General features: G+C 36.7%; 1 long non-coding RNA gene across 1 annotated transcript in view; it reads right to left on the bottom strand.

The window, feature by feature from the left end:
* Positions 1 to 2,726: 2,726 nt before the first annotated feature.
* LOC105476976 (uncharacterized) overlaps positions 2,727 to 21,925 on the bottom strand; it is a 543,799-nt gene continuing 524,600 nt past the window's right edge. The window contains exon 6 of the long non-coding RNA XR_011617210.1: positions 2,727 to 2,976. This is a non-coding gene — a long non-coding RNA (uncharacterized lncRNA). The remainder of the gene's footprint in view (positions 2,977 to 21,925) is intronic.

A 21,925-nucleotide genomic window follows, 5' to 3' on the forward strand; every position in this document is an offset into this window, starting at 1 on the left:
CACCTGAGGCCAGGAATTCGAGACTGGCCTGGGCAACATGGTGAAACCCCGTCTGTACTAAAAATACAAAAATTAGCCAGGCATGGTGGTACACACCTGTAATCCCAGCTACTTGAGAGACTGAGGCAGGAGAATCACTTGGACCTGGGAGGCAGAGGTTGCAATGGGCCAAGATTGCACCACTACACTGCAGCCTGGGCAACAGAGCCAGATTCTTGTCTCAATAAAGAAGGAAAGGACAGGAGAGGAGAGGAGAGGAGGGGAGGGGAGGGGAGGGGAGGGGAGGGGAGGGGAGGGGAGGGGAGGGGAGGGGAGGGGAGGGGAGGGGAGGGGAGGGGAAACCCTGACACTCACTTCAGTAAAGAACGATGGACTCAGAGCACTGAACTACAAAACTAATTATACTAGATTCTTTCAAACTGAATAAACTCACATGTTCTCACGTATAAGTGGGAGCTAAACTTTGGAGTACATATGGACACAAAGAAGGGAACAAGAGACATTGCGGCCTCCTTGGTGGAGAATGGGAGGAGGCTGAGGATTGAAAAACTACCTGTAGGGTACTTTGCTGATTGCCTAAGTGGCAAAATAATCTGTATACTAAACCCTTATGACATGCAATTTTCTCATATAACAAATGTGCACATGTACCCCTGAATCTAAAAGAAAACTTAACAAAAAATAAATAAACTAGAGGAAGCCATGAAAAGTTTTTGGACTTCAGTTTTGTTGTTGTTGTTTTATACAGAAGAGTTTTGAAGTTTACTTTTTTGTATGTATGAAAAAGAATGAAATGATTCTTTTAGGGTGTATTTTAATTATGTAAAAGATTTAAATTACTAAATTATAAAATATAGTAATTCAGTCATGAGATGAGGGAAAGTTCTCTGGCCTATTTACAGCATGCAAAATTCAAAATTTTACTTACACATTCTTAAATATAAACAAAATATTTCCTTACAAGTTAGTTATTTTTAAAAATTTTGCTTGCCTGCGTTTTGCCTTTTGATATGGAGAAACTTTGTCCCTGTATTCTCGTACCTGCTAAAAAAGTAAAAACTGGGCCGGGCGCGGTGGCTCAAGCCTGTAATCCCAGCACTTTGGGAGGCCGAGACGGGCGGATCACAAGGTCAGGAGATCGAGACCATCCTGGCTAACACGGTGAAACCCCTTCTCTACTAAAAAATACAAAAACCTAGCCGGGCGAGGTGGCGGGCGTCTGTAGTCCCAGCTACTCGGGAGGCTGAGGCAGGAGAATGGTAAACTCGGGAGGCGGAGCTTGCAGTGAGCTGAGATCCGGCCACTGCACTCCAGTCTGGGCGACAAAGCGAGACTCTGTCTCAACAAAAAAAAAAAAAAAAAAAAAAAAAAAAGTAAAAACCAACATATCCCATGTTTGCTAGATGACATTAACACCACACTTCCCTTTTCTTGGTCCCAATGTGCCCTGTGAAACTTCCCCTGTATTAGAAAAATCTTCTAAAAGAGTATTCAAATAAATCTGATTTCAAATTCCATGTTATTTATATTCACTGTAATGATTCCAACTATAAATGCCTCTTTCTAAATCCAACTGGACTTTCGTTACTACCTAAAAATTCTGAGAATATAAACTTGATCTCATCCCATCGTACCTTTTAGGAACTGGTTTCATCAATCATTTTCATTCATGTCTATTCTTTTTACACTTATATTTAACAAATTGCACAGTGCCAAATATATACTGAAAACTCAGAAATTTACAGGATAATTTGTTTTAAAAAGCCACATTATTGTTTCCCATTGACTACTTTGTCATTTGAAAGGCAATAACCACATTAAAAAAAAAAATTCTCCCATTTAACTCCAACAAAATATCTCAAAGAGTGGTCTCTGCTTGTTAGAGCTCCCTTCTCTAACATTCTAATTGCTTAATGTCTGGATATGTAGATACTCTGTTGCCACCAATTTAATACATCTTGAATACATCATTGACTTTCAAAGGCTCAAACTGACATTTTCTTTGGGTCTCATTTTTTGTGACCACTCTAAAAAAGTTGCCCTAGCAAATGTGCCTTCCTTGTTAAAACGCTGTCCTCTGTTGCTGTCAGAACACAGTACTGTTATGACTCATATCAATCTCTGCCATGTCTTATAAAATGGATAAGGACACAATGCTTTCACTTTTATAAGTGATTGCATAATTCTTATTTGTGTGTAGTGTAGTGTCTTGCTCCAAAGTCCTGCAGCTATCTTCAAGATTTATCATACACCCTGGTGGTCTTTGGATATAGGACTGCTTTCAAACATCAACTAGGAAGAAGTAGAGTGTCTCCTCATCCTGCTGCAGTCCTAATGCTCATCTTAATCTAATCATTTTACTGCCAGCCTCAGCTTCTTTTAATTCACCTACACTGTTCATCTATTGTTCCTGAAGCACAAACACGCTGATGGGGTGGCTGAGTCTAGATGGATCCCATGAGCGTCTATATTCTTAGGCTAAATTTGGATTTGGATCCACTTGTGGATATGATTCCTTTGAATACTCAAGATCTTTTGTGTGGGTGTAGGTGGGTGTGTGGGTGTAGGTGGGTGGGTGGGTGCAGGGGTATCTGTCTTAAGTCGGGAACATGCCATCTCTCATCTCCTATAGAGCTTTTAATATTATTGAATTCCAACAAAAGAGAAAAGATAATCTCAATCCCACTTCTTTCAGGAGTCTTCTTAATTTTTGTGCCTATTTCTGCTCCTCCTTCCCCCTTACTAACTTCCCCCAAAAGGTGTTGATGTGAGGAAAAGAAACCTGTTAGACCAGTAAAGATTCAGGATTTGCAAGTGTAAAAAGAGCCTGTGCCCTGAAAGCTCACTTAGGCTTTCTGGATTTTGTTCTGCTTCCAATCATAAAGCAGAAAGAAGTATTTCTTCATGCACTGTACTGGGGATACTCTTACTTCTTCAGTCTGATGCTTTAAGGTGACATTCTGTATCATCTCAGACCTAAAATAAGTTGGAGAGAGAGGGAGACAGAGAGAGAAAAGAGAGAGAGAGAGACAGATACATACTTGTGTAACCACATTCAAAAAGGAAACTATAAACACTACATCTTCATTTTTCCTTAATTCTTCAACATTTAAATATATCATAAACATTGATAGGATAGTCATAGCAAAATATACATGAACAATTAGCCATAGCAGTTACATAGACAATGCTTGATAATTACTTTGAAATCTAATTATGTAAAATTTTAATTTGTAAAAGATTGCAAAGATTAGAGACCTCTTAAGATTTAAGATGTTATTAATCTTCGAGACATATTTGTCAGGTGGATTTAAATTATAACTAACCTTCAGTGGTTCCATCTGTAATTTTTATTAAATATTTGTTGTGGGCATGGGTTACTTAGAACTTGGCTAAAACAAAATAGAAGAGATCCATGATCCTATTATGTAGCTTGTGAATTATGCATGAAATTTATGTTACATTCAGCTGCTACCAAAGATGAACAGAAGTACAGGAGAAAGTACCCAAGTCATGCATTTGACAAGGTCTTAGAGCATCAAAAGAGAATGACTAAAAACATGTTTTTAGCTATTAGACAAGATTGACATATATTTTTCTGCCCCCCAAAACTTTTAATAAATGAAATTAAGTATATCAAGTACCTAAGAGAATGAAAGATATCTCAGATTATAATAAAGGGCACCAGAGAAAAATTTTAATAATACAACAACGTTACCTTTAGGAATTTGCAATCTGTTTAGGAAAACAGACATGATAACAAGAAGGTACAGAGCAGTTACCCACAAGTGTAGATTCACATTGTCAAATACCCAATTATGGCATTCATTATACAAATGAACAAAAGAGAACCAAAATGAACATTGTGCTTAAAGCCACAGCAGAGATCAAAGGCAGGAAACTGAACATGGGACGTAATGAAAATAAATTATAGGTCTTTAAAGTCGAGTTTTGTTTTTCCAAAACAATGTAGATTAATCATTTAGGGTAAATTTGACTAAAGTGATTTAGAGAAACAAACACAGTTTTCTAAATTTGATAAATGTAAGGCATAGTTTTTAAGTGTGTGAATGTGAGAGTAAATTAGTGCTAGTTCTAAAAGTAAAAGAATTTACTCACAGATTTCTCTTTTAGTGTTCTTCAAATAGTTCCAGTGTGTATTGTGTGTATTTATATATTATTATTATTATTATTTGAGTTTGTAGGCTGACATTTTTTACTTTTATTTTAGGATCAGGAGTACATGTGCACGTTTGTCATATGCGTAAATTGTGTGTCAAAAGGGTTTGGTGTACAGATTATTTTGTCACGCAGGTAATAAGCATAGAACAAAATAGGTAGTTTTTCCAACCTCTCTCTCCTCCCACCTACAACTCTCAAATAGGCCCTGATGTCTATATCCTTCTTTGTGTCCATATGTTCTCAATGTTTAGCTTCCACTTATAAGTGAGAACGTGCGGTATTTGTTTTTTCTGTTCCTGTGTTAGTTCACTTAGGATAATGGCCTCCAGCTCTGTCCATATTGCCTTAAAGGACATGATCTTGTTCTTTTCTGTGGCTGCGTAATATTCCCTGGTGTATATGTACCATATTTACTTTGTTCAGTTGACCATTGATGGGCATGTATGTTGATTCCATTCCTTTCCTATTGTCAATACTGCTGCAATGAATATACCCATGCATATACCCTTATGGTAGAACTATTTAAATTCCTTTGGGTACACACCTAATAATGGGATTGCTAGGTCAAATGGTAATTCTGCCTTCAGTCTGTGAAGAAATCTCCAAACTGCTTTCCACAATGGCTGAACTCATTTACATTCCCACCAGCGGTATTTAAGTGTTCCCTTTTCTCCACAACCTCATCAGCATGTGTTAATTTTCGGCTTTTTAGTAACAACCATTCTGACTGCTGTGAGATGGTATCTCGTAGTTTTGATTTCCATTTCTCTAATGATTAGTGATGTTGAGCATTTTTTAACGTGATTTTTGGCCATGTGCATGTCTTCTTTTGAAAAATATCTGTTCATGTCCTTTGCCCACTGTCTTAAGACATTGTTTATTTTTCCTTGTAAATTTGTTTTAGCTCCTCACGGATTCTGGATATTAAACCATTGGCAGATGCATAGTTTGCAAATACTGTCTCCCATTCTGTAGGTTATCCATTTACTCTGTTCGTAGTTTCTTTTGCTGTGCAGAAGCTCTTTAGTTTAGTTAGGTCCCAGTAGTCTATTTTTGGTTTTGGCGCAATTATTTTCAGAGTCTTTGTCATGAAATCTTTGCCAGGTTCTATACAAAATGGTATTTCCTAGGTTATCTTTCAGGGTTTTTACAGTTTGAGGTTTTAAATTTAAGTCTTTAATCCATCTTGTGTTGATATTTGGGTATGGTATGAGGAAGGGACCCAGTTTCCAACTTCTGCATATGGCTAGTCAGTTATCCCAGCACCGCATATTGAATAGGGAGTCTTTTTGCCATTGCTCGTTTTTGTCAACTTTGTTGAAGATCAGATGGTTGTAGGAATGCAGCATTATTTCTGGGCTACCTATTCTGTTACAATGGTCTATGCATCTGTTTTTGTACCAGTACCATGTTGTTTTGGTTACTGTAACATTGTAGTATAGCTTGAAATTGGGTAATGTGAAACTTCCAGCTTTGTTCTTTTTGCTTAGAACTGCCTTTGCTATTTAGAACCATTTTTGGCTCCATATGAAATTTATTTATGTTACTTATTTATTTTTGAGACAAGGTCTCACTCTGCTGCCCAGGCTGGAATACAATGGTGTGATCATGACTTGCTGCAAACCCTACCTCCTGGATTCAAGTGATTCTCCTGCCTCAGCCTCCTAAGTAGCTGGGACTACAGTTGTGTGCCACCATGCTCAGCTAATTTTTGTATTTTTAGTAGAGACAGGGTTTCACCACGTTGGCCAGGCTTATCTGAAACTCCTGACCTCAGGTGATCTGCCCGCCTTGGCCTCCCAAAGTTCTGGGATTACAGGCATTAGCCACCTTGCCCAGCCTCCATATGAAATTTAAAATAGTTTATTCAAATTCTGAGAAGAATGTCATTGGTAGTTTCATAAGAATGGCATTGAATCTGTAAATGAATTTGGGCAGTTGAGCCATTTTTAAAATATTGATTATTCTATCCTTGGGCATGGGATGCTTTTCCATTTGTGTTTGTCATCTGTGATTCCTTTGAGCAGTTTTGTAACTCTCATTGTAGAAATCTCTTACTTCCCTGGTCAGCTGTATTCCTAGGTATTGTATTCTTTTTGAGGCAATTGAAAATTGAATTGCATTCTTGATTTGGCTCTCAGCTTGGTGGTGGTTGTTGCTTAGAAAAGCTACTAATTTTTGTACATTGATTTTGTATCCGGAAAATTTGCTGATATTTTTAATTTAATCCGAGCTTTCGGGCAGAGACTATGAGGTTTTCTAGGTATAGAATCATGTCATCTCTGAACAAGGACAATTTTAATTCCTCTATTTATTTGGATGCCTTTTTATTGTTGTTCTCTTGCCTGATTGCTCTGGCCAAGACTTTCAGCACCATGTTGAATAGAAGTGGTGAGACAGGACATCCTTGTCTTATTTCAGTTTTAGAAAACAATGTTTCCAGCTTTTGTCCATTCAGTATGATGTTGGCACTGGGTTTTTCATAGATTACTCTTATTATTTTAAAGCATAATCCTTCAATAACTAGTTTGTTGAGGGTTTTTAACATGAAGGGATGTTAACTTTTATCAAAAGCCTTTTCTGAATCTATTAAAATAATCACATGGTTTATGTTTTTAGCTCTGTTTATGTGGTAAATCATATTTATTGATTGTACATGTTGAACCAATCTTTCATGCCAGGGATAAAACCTGCTTGATCATGGTGGATTAGCTTTTTGATGTGCTGCTGTATTTAGTTTGCTAGCATTTTGTGGAGGATTTTTACATCTCTGTTCATCAAGGATATTGACCAAAAATTTTCATTTTTATTGCATCTCTGCTAGGTTTTTGTATCAAAATGCTGCTGGCCTCATAGAAAAAGTTGGAGAGGAGCCTCCCAAGCTCAATTTTTTGAAAGAGTTTCAGTAAGAATGTTACCAGCTCTTCTTTATACATCTGGTGGAATTTAGCTGTGAATGTCTCTGGTACTGAGCTTATTCTGGTTGGTAGGCTTTTTTTTTTTTTTTTTTTTTTCTGATTCAACTTTGAAACTATTCTATGTCATTTTAGGGATTCAATTTCTTCCTGGTTCAATTTTGGGAGGTTGCATGTTTCCAGGAATTTATCGATTTCTTCTAGGTTTTCTGGCTTGTGTGCATAGAGGTGTTCATAGTAGCCTGAGAGTTTTTGTATTTCTGTTGTGTCGGTGGTCATGTCCTCTTTTTCATTTCTGATTTTGTTTATTTGGATCTTCTCTCTTTTTTTCTTTATTAGTCTAGCTAGTTGTCCATGAATCTTAGTTATTCTTTTAATAAATTAACTCCTGGGTTTGCTGAGCTTTTGTATGGTTCTCCACATCTCAGTTTTCTCTAGTCCAGCTTTGATTTCGGTTATTTTTTGTATTCTGCTATCTTTCAGGTGGTTTGCTCTTGTTTCTCTAGTTCCTCTAGGAGAACTTGGTTGTTAATTTGAGATCTTTCTAAGTTTTTGAAGTGGGTGTTTAGTGCTATAAACTTCCCTCTTAACACTGAATTGGCTGTGTCCCAAAGATTCCGGTATGCTCTCTCTTTGTTCTCATTGGTTTGAAATAATTTCTTGATTTCTGCCTTAATTTCATTGTTTACCCAAAAGTCATTCAGGAACAGGTTGTTTTATTTCTATGTAATTTATGGTTTTGAGTGATCTTCTTATAATTGTTTTCTATTTTTATTACTCTGTGATCCAAAAGTGTGGTTGGTATAATTTCATTGTTTTTTGTTTATTTGAATTTGCTGAGGATTGTTTTAAGGCTTAATATGTGTTTGATTTTAGAGTATGTGTTGTGTGTACATGAGAAGAATGTGGAGAGTTCTGTAGATGCCTATTAGGTAGGTATTGAGTTCAGGTCCTAAATGTCTTTCTTAGTTTTTTGCCTCTGTAATCTAATACTATCAGTCAGGTATTCAAATCTGCCACTATCAATGTGTGGTTATTTAAGTCTCTTCATAAGTCACTAAGCACTTGCTTTACGAATTTTAATACTCCTGTGTTGGGTACATATACATTTAAGATAGTTAAGTGTTCTTGTGGAATTGAACCCTTAATGTTACATAATGCTTTTTTTTTTTTTGTCTTTTTTGATATTTATTTCTTTAAGATATATTTTATCTGAAATTAAAATATTAACCACCTCGGTAGGTAAACTGCCTTCTTTCTAGTTGCTTTTAACATTTATTTTTTCATTTCAACCTGGAGAATCTGATGACTATGCATCTTGGGGTTGCTCATTTTTATGGTATCATGCATGGGTCTCTGCATTTTCTGAATTTAAATGTTTGCCTCTTTAGCAGGTTGAGAAAATCTTCATGGACAACACCCTCAAACATGTTTTCAAGTTGTTTGCTTTCTCTCCCTCTCTTTCTGTGACACCAATGAGTCATTAATTTGGTCTGTTTACATAATACCATAATTTTTGGAGGTTTTGTTCATATTTCTTATTCTTTTTTATTTATTCTTGTCTGACTGTGTATTTCAGAGAACTGGTCTTTACACTTAGCGATGCTTTCCTCAGCTTGATCAATTTTACTGTTAATACTTGTGCTTGTATTCTGAAATTCTTGAAATCAGTTTTTCAGCTCTTTATGATCAGTTTGGTTCTTTCTTAGAAAAAAGACCATTTTGTGTTTCACCTCCTGTAGCATTTTGTTGTATTCCTTAGAATCCTTGGATTGGGTTTCAACTTTCTCCTGAATCTCAGTGATCTTCATTCCTATCCATATTCTTAATTCTATTTTTGTCATTTCAGCCATTTCAGCCTGGTTAAAACCCTTGGTGGGGAACTAGTGTGATCATTTGGAGGTAAAAAGACACTCTGGTTTTTTGAGTTGCCAGAGTTCTTGCACTGGTTCTTTCTCATCGGTGTGAGCTGATTTTCCTTCAGTCATTGAAGTTGCTGTCCTTTAAATATTTATTTTTGCCTCTATCTTCTTTAATTCCCTTGGGGGTTTGATTATGATATAAGGTGGGTTCAGTCAACTGACTTTTTATTTCTGGAAGATTTTAGGGGGCCAAGGCTCAGGTCAGCTCTCCTGAGCTGTGTGCTCTAATGCTGTGGGTCTTGTTTTAGGGACGTGGCCTTGTTCTCTGGTCCCTTGAGGTCAGGAACCTGTTGTTCTAGAGGGGCCAAAGTGTTCCCAGACCACCAGCCACACAACGCCAATGGGTGGTGCCAGCCAATGTACTTCTTTATGATGTCAACTGGATCTGTGATCATTCACATGTCCCAGAAGCAGCAACAGCAGCAGCAGCAGGCCAGTGGGGTGCATGCTTATCAGCTAGGGTGGAGAGCTGGCAGGCATGGGGCTACCTCCTCTGTGCTCACGTGGCCAGTGGCAGCATGGGAAACATTGGGTAGGGAGGGCAGGGCCACTAGCATCTGTGTGCACATTTTTACTGGTAGCAGTGTTGGCATATGGGTGGGCCACTGGTGGGCACAGGGCTGCTGGCTTCCCTGCACTCATTGGTGCTCACGGCAGTGTTGGAGATTGTGGGGAGAGTAGAGAGGGCGCAGGGCTGCTGACCTCCATGCATGCATTCGAACTGGAAAAGATGAGCAGCCTGGCAGGTGCGCTCATCCTAACAGTAACACAGTGGGGTGCATGCTCACATGTGTGCTGTTAGGGAAGGGGAGGCAATGTACATCCAAGTGTGCCAGCAAAATAGTAAGGGGTGGCTGTGGGCGAGTTGGTGCTGACCAAGTGGCTCAGGGGAGGCTGCGGTGGGGAAAGGGTGCTGGTGGGCTGGCACACTTTAGGGGACACTCTACTGGAGATTTCTGATGGTCAGGTGTGGTCAAGCAGCACAGAAGCTATGATGTGGGTCCCCAGGAGACACCCTGGTTGGGTATTTATTTAATTCCTTTTCTCTATCCACTCTCAATGTCTTTCTTCCATCTACTATCAATGCCTTCCCTCCATCCACTCTCAATGTCTTTCCACCATCTACTATCAATGCCTTCCCTCCATCCACTCTCAATGTCTTTCCACCATCTGCTATCAATGTCTTCCCTCCATCCAGTCTCAATGCCTTTCCTCCATCCACTCTCAACTCAATTCCTTCCCTCTATCCACCCTCAATGTCTTCCCTCCATCCACTCTCAAATCCTTCCCTCCATCCACCCTCAATTATTTCCCTCCATCCACCCTCAATGTCTTCCTTCCATTCACTCTCAATGCTTTCCCTCCATCCACTCTCAATTCCTTCCCTCCATCCACTCTCAGTTCCTTCCCTCCATCCACTCTCAATTCCTTCCCTCCATCCACCCTCAATGCCTTCCTTCCATCCACTCTCAACGCCTTCCTTCCATCTACTCTCAATGCTTTCCCTCTATCTATTCGCAATGCCTTCCCTCCAAAGTTCTGCTCAGAGTACACCAGTCTTTCTGACGCCTCCATCCCTCGGTAACATGTTTTTCCTGACTGTGTCTAGTTGGCTATCTTGCTGGCAAGCTGCAATGTGTATTTTGGATTCAAAAACAAAAAGAAAATATTAATTGGTTAATCTGTTTAAATAAATGTCAGTTTCACCAATATTTAAATTTTCTCATAAGTCTAATGTAACAAAAACATTACTATAAACTCGTCATTTGGAATTTTTGCCTCATATAACATTGAAACAGGATGTAGACATTTGTTTGTAGTGTATGTTTTTCTAAATCCTTGCTTCTACTCTCTAGAACCAGAGGATTTTTGTCTCTCAGTAACCTTGGAATAGGTAATGAACCAGTATTATACTTCCTCATACCATGACTATGACTGCTCAGTGCTCAATTGCTTTTTAAAACAATTGAAATATACATTGTAAATTACTTTAAATAAATCAATATGTGTCTCTGTTGTGTATTTATATTTGTATTTATCAAGCACTCAAAAGAAATTTATGGAATCAATGGGTCTAATCTAACTACAAGCATGTTAAATAGGATAAATTTGGTATTTATTTTCTGTATTTAGTTTTCTCTCCACATGCAAAAAATTAAAATTACTTTTCTCAATGAAATTATTTTGATGATAACAATATTCTACCAAGACTCAATACAACTCAGACAAATTTGCTATCACTAATATTAGCACTTTAGTAACTAAATTATCAAGGGAAAAGATGTTATATATGATGTCTCATTTATGTTAAAAAAAGGTATATCTAAAATATCAAAAACAATATTTCCAGTATTGATTATTTTCCTATACACATTTTAAGCACTGAATAGTTTAGAGTTTCTTGTTGCTATAGTTGTTTTAGTTTTATCGACAGATAGTTCCAATTCCAGAAGAAAACTTCAAAGCTCTGGTATTTATACCATAGAAGCTTATTAGACTGACATTAGAAAAGAATTAAGTTGAAATTTAGTTATATTATCAATTATAATGTAATTAATTATATAATGTTTTCCATCTGTCTGTCTTTGGGATACATATGCTTACTGTCAATAAAATATCTCTAAGTCTGGGAGAATTATTTAGCCAATTACAAATCAGTTTAATGTCGCTAAATATTGATTTGGAATAATTCTTATCACCCTGACTCAAATGTTTGAGTTTCTTTGAACTTCATGTTCATTTTTATTTTATTGCATTTTATTTATTATTATTTTTTAGAGACAGGGTCTCACTGTGTCACCCAGGCTGCAGTGTACTAGTGTGATTATAGCTCACTGCAACCTTGAAATTTTAGGTTGAAGTGATTATCTTGTCTCAACCATCTTAATATCTGAGACTAAATGCATGCACTGCCATGCCCAACTAATTTTTCAATTTGTTTTTTGTAATGATGGAGTCTCACTATGTTGCCCAGGCTGGTCTTGAACGCCTGGTCTTAAGCAATCCTCCCACCTCAGCCTTCCAAAGTGCTAAGATTACAAGTGTGTGCCACTGTGCCTGGACAAACTTTAAAATACACACACAAACATATAAGATTTTGGTGGATTCTTAGATACAACATATGTTATTGCAACTAATCTATATTTGTATATTTATAAGATTATACATTTTAAATGGAAATTTTCCTTGTCATTTGTCTCTCGTTAAAGCAACAGCAATTGGTTTATATTGGCCTCTCCTAATCAGTTGTTTGAATGTCTTTTTTTTTTTTTTGAAACAGAGTGTTGCTCTTTCACCCAGGCTGGAGTGCAGTGCTGCTATCTCTGCTCACAACAACCTTAGCCTCCTGGATTCAAGAGATTCTCCTGCCTCAGCTTCTCGGTAGCTTGGATTACAGGCACGCACCATCACACCTGGCTAATTTTTGTATTTTTAGTACAGATGGGGTTTTGCCATGTTGCCCAGGCTGGTCTCGAATTCCTGAGCTCAAAGCGATCCGCCTGCCTTGGCCTCCCAAAGTGCTGGGATTAAAGGTGTTAGCCACCACATCTGGCCGAATGTTTTTTTATTCAATTATCTACTTACTTCTGAATTAACCCCATGAACTATATTACTTTTTCTAACAAGTTTAGTAAATGGAAGCTTGGAGAAAATTGCATGGCCAAATGTATAGTGCAATTTGGAATGATTTTGCTATTTGTGTATTCAATATTCAAGCTATTTTTCCTTTTGGCTTTCTAGATTTTCATGAGAAAGCTATTCAGTGAGACATCAATTAAATATTTTAACAGGCAAGATGAAACAATAGGCTTCATATACTCCAATCTTGCCAGTAATTATTTAGCATCTACCTGGAACATGGTTTTAAAATAATGATAAAGCTAACTTCAGGCTCAAGAGAAAAGACTGTCATATCATCTTAAATACAGGACAGTGGCACAAATGCACCTGATGGAAGATTACTTCATGATATCAGATACTTCCTAGTGATTAATATACCCTGCACGCTAAGAAATACCCTAGAACATGGAGCCAGTATTGCATTAATTACAGAGTTTAATGCCTTTGAGCTTTTAGGTTGTAACTCCAGCACTGCCAATTATTAGCTGCGAGGCTGGTTCATGCCTCAGTTTCCTCATCTGTAAAATTAGATAATAATATTACCTACCTCATAGCATTGCTGTAAGGATTTGTTTTTGTTTGTTTGTTTGTTTTTGAGACGGAGTCTTGCTCTGTTGCCCAAGCTGGAGTGCAGTGGCACGACCTCAGCTCACTGCAACTTCTGCCTCCCAGGTTCAAGCCATTCTCCTGCCTCAGTCTCCCGAGTAGTTGGACTACAGGTGAGTGCTACCACGCTCGGCTAATTTTTTGTATTTTTAGTAAAGATGGGTTTCACCATGTTAGCAGGGTGATCTCGATCTCCTGACCTCGTGATCCACCCACCTTGGCCTCCCAAAGTGCTGGGATTACAGGTGTGAGCCACCACGCCCAGCTGGATTTTTTAAAAAATATATAGATGAATTATTTAAAAGAGTGTCATGGCACTTAGTAAGCTCTCAGTGAGTGTCGGTATCATTATCACCTCACCATCATCATTGTCACCATCATCATCATCATCTCCATCTTCATCATCATTATTTGTTCATGATCACAGGACCAATCGAGAGAGGAAATGATGAACAGGGGAACACCCATCCCTAGCCTGTAGTAAAGACTGCAGAGTTAAGCTAATTTATTTTACCCCTTGTGATAATATTTCCTTCATCTTCATAGTATGCCTGATAGAATTTTTGTTGAAAAAGACTTGAAATTAAGATATGATTAAGCAATGTTATGCTGGGGTAAAGGATTTTTTTTTTTTTTTTTTTTTTTTTTTACCTATATAAATTGTAATCCAGTTTAACACTTTAGCCTGAAGGACATCAGCTGTTTCCAGTTTTGCTTTTTGACACCATCAGAATAATATGATCATATCAATTGTGGCCAGTGAGTCGTCTGTTTTTCTTCCTAGAGTGTATCATCTATGTATAACTGCTATGTTTTCAAGCTACCAAACACCTTTCTCACGTGATCACTACGTTTAGGAAATGCACAGTCTTATTGATCTGGTTTCATCAGGGCAGAATCCAGAAAACTCAGGTTCCCAGAATTCCTTGCAGCTAAACCAGAAGCATTTGGACTAGATTTTGCCTGTCAGTCACATGCTTCTGAATGGCTGGTTTGGAAACAAGCAACCTGAGGAGACAAGCTTTGGGGGCAGGGAAGTGTCCATTTTGCTGGCAAGGGTGGTGGCAGATGTATCCAACAATGAGAGGACAACCAGTGCAGGGTTCTCCCTTAGTGTTCAACGAGCAACACTGTTCAATGAGTGTTCATCAGGCCAATTGTGATGCATGGTCCTAGAATTGTGTCTGTAAGTTTAGACTCAACTAATCTTACATGTTTAGCCTCTCGCCTTCTGCACAATTCTGTGAGATACCCAATATCCTTGTAGTAAAATCCCTTTTTAGATTAAAAATCATATATATATATATTTTTTTTCTAAGTGTGATAGATTTAAAATAGACCAGAAAAGTTATAGCACTGTTTTCCCTTTTTAATAAAATGAAAAAAACTTTATCAAAGTATTTTTAAATGTATAGCATCAAAATTCAAGCCCTTTTAAAATTTATAATTCTGGAAATTAGAAAATAAAGTATCTATTTGACAATAGTTATATAAAGGTGCATTGGTGCTATAGTACTATCAATCAATTTTCAGAAACTTGCACTCTGAAATGTTTATGCACTGGATGAATTTACTTCCTTGCATGCATTTCCTGCTCCCGAGAGAAATGAACAGATTTTGCCAAGCCAAATCCTGAAAATGGTGCAGAACTCTTTCCTTCAATTCATATCGTAGTTCACTGAAAGCCATTGGCCTCTTTTTAAATATATAAGCACAGTAAAAGAGGGACAGATTAAGGATAGCTTTTATGGGATTTATGTGTTGGTTCATTCATTTTTGTATGTGTAGAAAGGAAAGAGAGAAAATGAGAATGAAAGAAGGATAAGAATACTAAGAAGATTTACTGGTTTCTATTCTATCTTAATTCTCCAAACCCTAACTTCAATAGCTTTAGGTCAACTACTTTTTTTTTTTTTTTAATGCGATTTAGACCATGTAGTTTCAAGAGTAGTTTTCCCAAATAGCCTGTGGTAGCTATCTTCATGAATAGTCATCTTGGTTCTGTGTCATTTCCTTGTGTTGTGATTAGGAGGCTAGTCTTTTAATTCCGAGCATGGTTACAGTCCATGTTCTACCACGTAAACTGTAAGGCCCAAGGTCAGCTGCATAACTTTCTTCTGAGCCTCATTTTATCAAATTAGATAATAATATAGTATGATAGTAATAGTATCTATTCCACAGTTGTGTTGTGAGTAGTTACAAAACTCCATATGAAATCTCCAGAAAAAATTTGTAACTCCTAACAAGTCTCAGTACACTTTAGCTACTATTATACTATTAAAAAAAATCAACATCCTGTTTTTCAATACACTTATCCAATCTTTCATCTTTGCAATGAATTGCCATTGCGAAGCTGGCCTGGGGACAGGTGTTTCAGTTCCACTGTCACAGGGAGGCTGGGTGAGGAGGCATCAATGAGAGTGTATTTCCTTTTGAAAGGCCAGGGATCATACTGCTCAATTCTCAGCTCAACTGAATGATGATGCATATATGGGCCTTTTCAATAAAGCCACAGTCTTCGTGGGTAACTTTCAACAAACCACCATCAAAACGAGGTTTTCACATCCTGACAACTGTCTTATTGTGATACTGTGACTGCTAGAGGTTTCGTTTTTAATTTTTTTCAATAGATCCTGGATACTGAGTTTAGCCACTAGGCACTGACAAGTTACAAAATGATTTTACAAAAATAGACAAAACATTTCTGTGGGCTTTACTTTCTTATATTCCCTTGGATTTATCAATATACATTGGTCTCCCTAATAACAACTACACTTAAAGTTATTTTTATGAGACAAGAAATAATTATTCAGATATTACAAGATTATGGAGATTTTGGAGAAAGCTCAATCTTATCAGTAAAGGCATCTATTGACTAAAAACGGTATGTGTGGCAATGCTGAAGAGGCATAACTGAGAAAATATTTATTTCTCTATATTTATGTATCACTTCTTGTCATTTAATTCCAAAGTAATACTACTGGTTTATAGCTCACTTACATAAAATGGCATATGACTGTAAGTACAGACAGACTCTTACATTCACATCAGTTCTTATGATACGGCACTCAGGCGACAAAAAATCAGAAACATATTACCAAGAATTATGGAAGGCTCACTATGCCAGGATGACGATTTAAGCAATTAAGTGCTTTCCATCCATTTTTATGGCCTCCATATTTCAGTTAACACACAATGAGGCACAAGCATATAATTCTTTAAAATGTGCAGTAAGTTATGTGATCTCATTACACTCTGTGCATATCAACTCATGTTGATTAGGGAAAATAAAAAAAATAAATGATGAGGTCTTTCATGTGTACAAACACTTTAGGGAGTGTATTTATCAGGGGTCCCCAGAGAAACAGAACCAATAGGGGATAAATAAATAAAAAATATGTATATACAAAAATTATGTAAAACATACATATATACAAAATATACAAATATACATATATACAAAAATAGATAAATATAATTTACAGGATAAATAAAATATACAAAATAAATAAATATACATTTTTAGATATGTAAATACTAAAACTTGTCTCATACATTTATAGAGACTGAGAAGTTTCACAATCTATCACCTGCAAATTGAAGAACCTGGAAAAATTCAGTGGTATAATTCAGCCCAAGTGCAAAAACCTGAAAATGGGAGGCCAGTGGGTTGTGGGGTGGGAGAAGTGCTGTGAGTTCCGGACTGACTCCAAATGCCAGAGAACCAGGAATGCCAGTGTCTGGGGGCAGGGAAGATGGATGTTTCAGTTCAAGCAGAGAGAACAAATGAGCTCTTCCTTTTTTTGTTCTATTCATGCCTTTAACAAAATGGATGGTACTTCCCACATTGGTGAAGATGGATCTTTACTTTGTCTGCTGATTCAAATGCTAACCTCTTCAATCTCACAGAGACACTCAGAAAATAATGTTTTACCAACTGTCTTAGCACCCCTTAGCCAGGTCAAATTTTATTAATTTTATTTTGACACATAAAATTAAACATCACATGGAGACATGAAAAATGTGTGAAATTCTTACAGACTTAAACATGATCATTAGTGTTTGTTTTCTGGAAATACTTTGTTTAAAGAATCAACTTAAAAATTAGATCATTTAGCATTTTTACATATGGGAAATAAAAAGAACAGATGATAAGAGTAACTGCAGGAAAGCACGATTTTTCTGTTAACAAACATCTTGTCATTCAGTTGGCAATTACTGGATTATGATTTACCATGTACTAAAATCCTGTGGAGGATGCCATGCTGTGTATAAATGTAACTAAATGTTCAAATCAGGAGCTCTAAGGTATTAAAGGAAGCATGCATTCATTCAATGCATCTCTGTTGCCCATGTATTAAATGCTAGACACTGTACTAGGTGCTACAAATAATACAGTCAGAACAAACAGACAAAACCCCAACCTGTTGAGCCAACAAGGGGATAATAAGAAATTGATAATATCATAACTCAAATTTATAATTATAAATTGTGGTATTTGTTATGGTATAGAAGTAGAGGGTCATTATAAACACATGAAAGAGTAGAATCTGATTATGTCTCAAGAGTCTCAAAAGAGTTAACTAAGAAAGTACTGTTTGAGCTAAGAAAGCTGAGATGAGAAGTGAGATGGAAGGCAATGGGGAGAAAGGGGTGGAGGGAGCTTGCTGGGGAATGATGACAGAAAGCATTCTCCCTTTCCACCCCCTGACAAAAAATATGCAAGGCACTGAGATGAAAGAAAGCACAGCTTTTTAAAGGAATGGAAATAAAGCAATCTGTTTGTAAACCACAGAACCAGAGGGAAATTGATCAAGCTCTGTGAGGAGAATTCAGAACTCACTAACCGCTCAGTTATTACAGGATACATGTAGTTCTATATGTTCAATCTTCATTCTAAGAGCTAAGGGGAACCCAATAGGTTGTAAAATAGGGAGTAGCATTATAAGATTTATGGTTTTTAAGATTTCTACTATCTTATTCATATTTAAAACCTCAGGGACAGCCACTGTTTTAAATCCCCTGGGTCTTTAAGGAGCCGTTAGAATATTTGAAAAGACACTCAGAAACGTGAACCTTTGCAAAGACATCTAGAAATGCAATGCGCTTTCAGAGTTGATAGGGTTCCTGGAGCCACTGATCTTGTTAAAAATTCCTACATTATAGTGAAATGGCATTTGGAGTTTTAGGGCTAACGGTCAGGTCCCTGGACATAAAATATAAGACCTTACAGGAATGATTTAAGGAAGGGGACTGTCAAAACCAAATAATTTCTACTGGGATAAGAAAGAATCTACAGATTTTAACCTTGCTTAAGAACGTAAGGAAAGGGTTTTAAGAACCAGATAGCTTACACTGGGCTCATTAGTCCACTAATAATAAACCGCAATTTAAGTTCTAGAAAACTTAATACTAAGCTAATACATTAATTAAAAACACAAAGCATATATAAAAAAGGGGCTACCTATTTTCTTTACCCTGCTCACGTTTCAGCCAAATTATCTCCTACTCTCACATATCTAGGCCTCTCTGTTAAAATATTTTTAATACATGCAGATATTCACTTATTTTTCAAGCTGATTCAAATCCCTTCACATTCTGACTTTTTTCTTCTCCCGTCCTTTTCTTTCTTTTTCTTTCTTATTCTCTTTCTTCTTATCTTGCTTTGTTCTTACATTGTCTATGCATTTGCACTTTCTCCTTTAATCTGATGCCCAAAACCATTCTTCCAGTGCTGACTTTGGCTCCTCATTCCCACAACGCCATGACTTCATCCTTCAGACCTAATTTGTTCAAAATGTTCCACACATTTCCTGGCCTGAGTCAACAGAATAGCTTAGGTGTGGGGATAGACATTCATTTCAAGTTTTCTGTGGCTATAACGATAGAGAATTGGTAGTAAATTACGAAATGTGGAGGAAGGGACAGAAAAATGAGCATGAAAGCTGAAGGATTTTAGAAATAAAATTGAAGTCAAATGAATTGAGTACGTTTAAAGAATCATCACTCTTAGACATTCTGTGCTTCTTGTGTATTTAATTCTCAAAAAAAAACATAAAATGAATTTTTATGATGTGTGTTCCACCAGAGGCTTTGGAACTCTGATGACAAATCCAAACCACCATCGGAATAAGAACGGCAAGGCACGTATTACTAGGTAGGCCGGGAGCTAAATACTTCTAAGTTTGTCATGTGCCTACACACACACACACAAAAAGATGAATCCACTAAGGAAACTACCCTGTAATGAGATGACTCTAGATTCTAGAAGATGTAATGTGTTCTTGGAAAGTGGAAGTAGTAGAGAAGCAAAAACTATCAGCAAATTAAACAGATCTAGAATATAGAACAATTGGTAAGGGTAAAGTAAAAAGAAATATTGAACTCCTGCATGAAGGTGTGTTAGTAACATTCACATTGAGAAATATATAGAAGACCAGATCATAGAATAAAAAGAATGAGTCCAATTTTGGATAGCATGAGTGTGAAATGTTTGCAGATGATCCTGGTAGAAATGTGTAGCAAACTATGTTTAGGAAGTCAAGTTGGCTGCTCAGGAGCCATGTCAAGGACAGAGATAGATTTCAAAGTCATCATAGATATGTGAGCAGTAAAGCCAATGTGCATAGTTATACAGATAAAGAAACCAGTACAGATAAGGAATAACAGAACCACCAGAGTCAGAAAAAGAAGGTAAAGGGAGGTTGAAAGAGTAGAATCAGAGGAGATAAAGAGGGCAATTGAGGAGGATAGAATGGTTCAAGGAGATTCAAACATTATGGAAGTCAGTGAAGAAGCATTTCTAGGAAGGGGGAGTTCAATCATGTCAATAAGCCAGAGACATCAACGAGCAGGAGAACTCAGGAATTTGGTAGTAGCAAGTAATTGGGGCGTTTCAAAGGACACTTCAGTGGAATAATAGTGATAAAGATGCTACAGAATTAAATAAGTGTTAGCTGGTAAAGACAATGACATAGTGAATGCATACTGCTTTTAAGATTTTTATCTGTTGTGGAAAATACAAGACAGGACAATGTATGTTTTCCAAATCGATGAGATTTTAGTACTTTTAAAATGGATGAATAGAAAGATTGAAAAGAGAGAAGTTTTTCTCAAGATGCAAGAGAAAATCATTGAAAGATTAGGATATTAAAGAAATCACTGAATGAAGTGATTGAGTCAAGAATACAGAAAAAAAGAAGTTTAGCCTTAAAGAGCAGAACGGCCAAAACATGAATAATATAAGGAGAATATCTGTAAATATCAACATGCGAATCAAACATGAGAAATAGCATTCACCTGGATGGTAAAGAATGTTGGAAACCCCTACAGAAACCTAGGGAGCATTTCAAAAAGAATTTTAAGATCAGGTATTACCGCATTCAGTAAATTATTCTATTTTTCTCTAGTCAGTGACCTGATTTATTCTCTTTTGATCTGTATTGATATGTACATTTCACACCAAAGGCCATATTGTAAAATAAAAAGCATGTAGGGATAGATAACTAGCAAAGTTAAAAGAATCTATCATGACAGCTGAATGGGAGAAGGCTGAGTGCAGTATGTACCTTTTAAAATCATCATGGGTGTCTTTCATGAAAAGAACCGAAAAGCACACAATGTGGGAGGTCAGGGGCAATTCAAACTTAAGTGAGTCAAAAGAAAATTTTAGGAGCACCTTTCAAGGCAATACAAATCCCAATAAAAAGGCTCTTTAAATACATCAAAAGGACTGATTCATTCAATAAGCATTTATCCTGTGCCTATTCCACAAGGATCAATAGAACTAGGGAAAAATCATTGATTTAAAGAATCCTAAAGGCCAAAATAAAAATGGAATGAAGGACAGCTGTGAAAATCTGTTCCCATCTATATTGAAGAAAATTATCAGAAAATCCCCCAAGTAAATTTACTTTCATGTCACATGATACACTTTTAAACAATTTTGAAGTTTTGAAATAATTTTAGATTAGAGAAGAGTTTCATGAAGATAGTATAGAGAATTCCGATGTACCTTTTCCCAACTCTTCTTATATTAAGATTTTACACAAACATGGTACATTTGTCAAAGCTAAGAAATTAACTTTTGTTTAATACCATTAAATAAGCAAGGAATTTTCATTTTGTTAATCAAATTTTTACATTAGCATTCTTTTTCTACATCTTTCTACATCTACACAGCAGGTAGAAAAGTTATCTTCCAGAGACCAAAACCTGTAAGAAAGCCATAAACCCTTGAGGATACAGCATGTGGCATATCATGGAATACGGATCCCAAGAACTTACTAGTTTCACCACATCCTGGTAAATCGGCACCTTTACCACACAAGCAAGAGACTTGTACATCTCACTTGTATATACTGTGAAGTTATCCATTCTACATTAAACCACTGTTATGTTTAAACAAAGAATAAACAGATAAGCATTCTATGCAAAGAAATTGTATTTTCTTAATTTCTTTAAAAAGTTGAACGAACGTCATCTATTGAATATTATTCAGAATAACCTAAAGGCTCAAAAAGTAACTCCATATAAAGGATTAATATTTAATCCTGTTCTTTTGAATTTGTCTTCACATCTAGGCATAATAAACCTATGTCCAAATAGTGAATATTCCACGAAGTGACCAAGTGGTAAACCCTCAGGGAATATTGGGTGAGAATATGCTGTATATTCCCA

The sequence above is a fragment of the Macaca nemestrina genome, chromosome 19 (genome assembly GCF_043159975.1).
Source record: "Macaca nemestrina isolate mMacNem1 chromosome 19, mMacNem.hap1, whole genome shotgun sequence".
In the NCBI taxonomy this organism is placed as follows: Eukaryota; Metazoa; Chordata; class Mammalia; order Primates; family Cercopithecidae; genus Macaca; species Macaca nemestrina.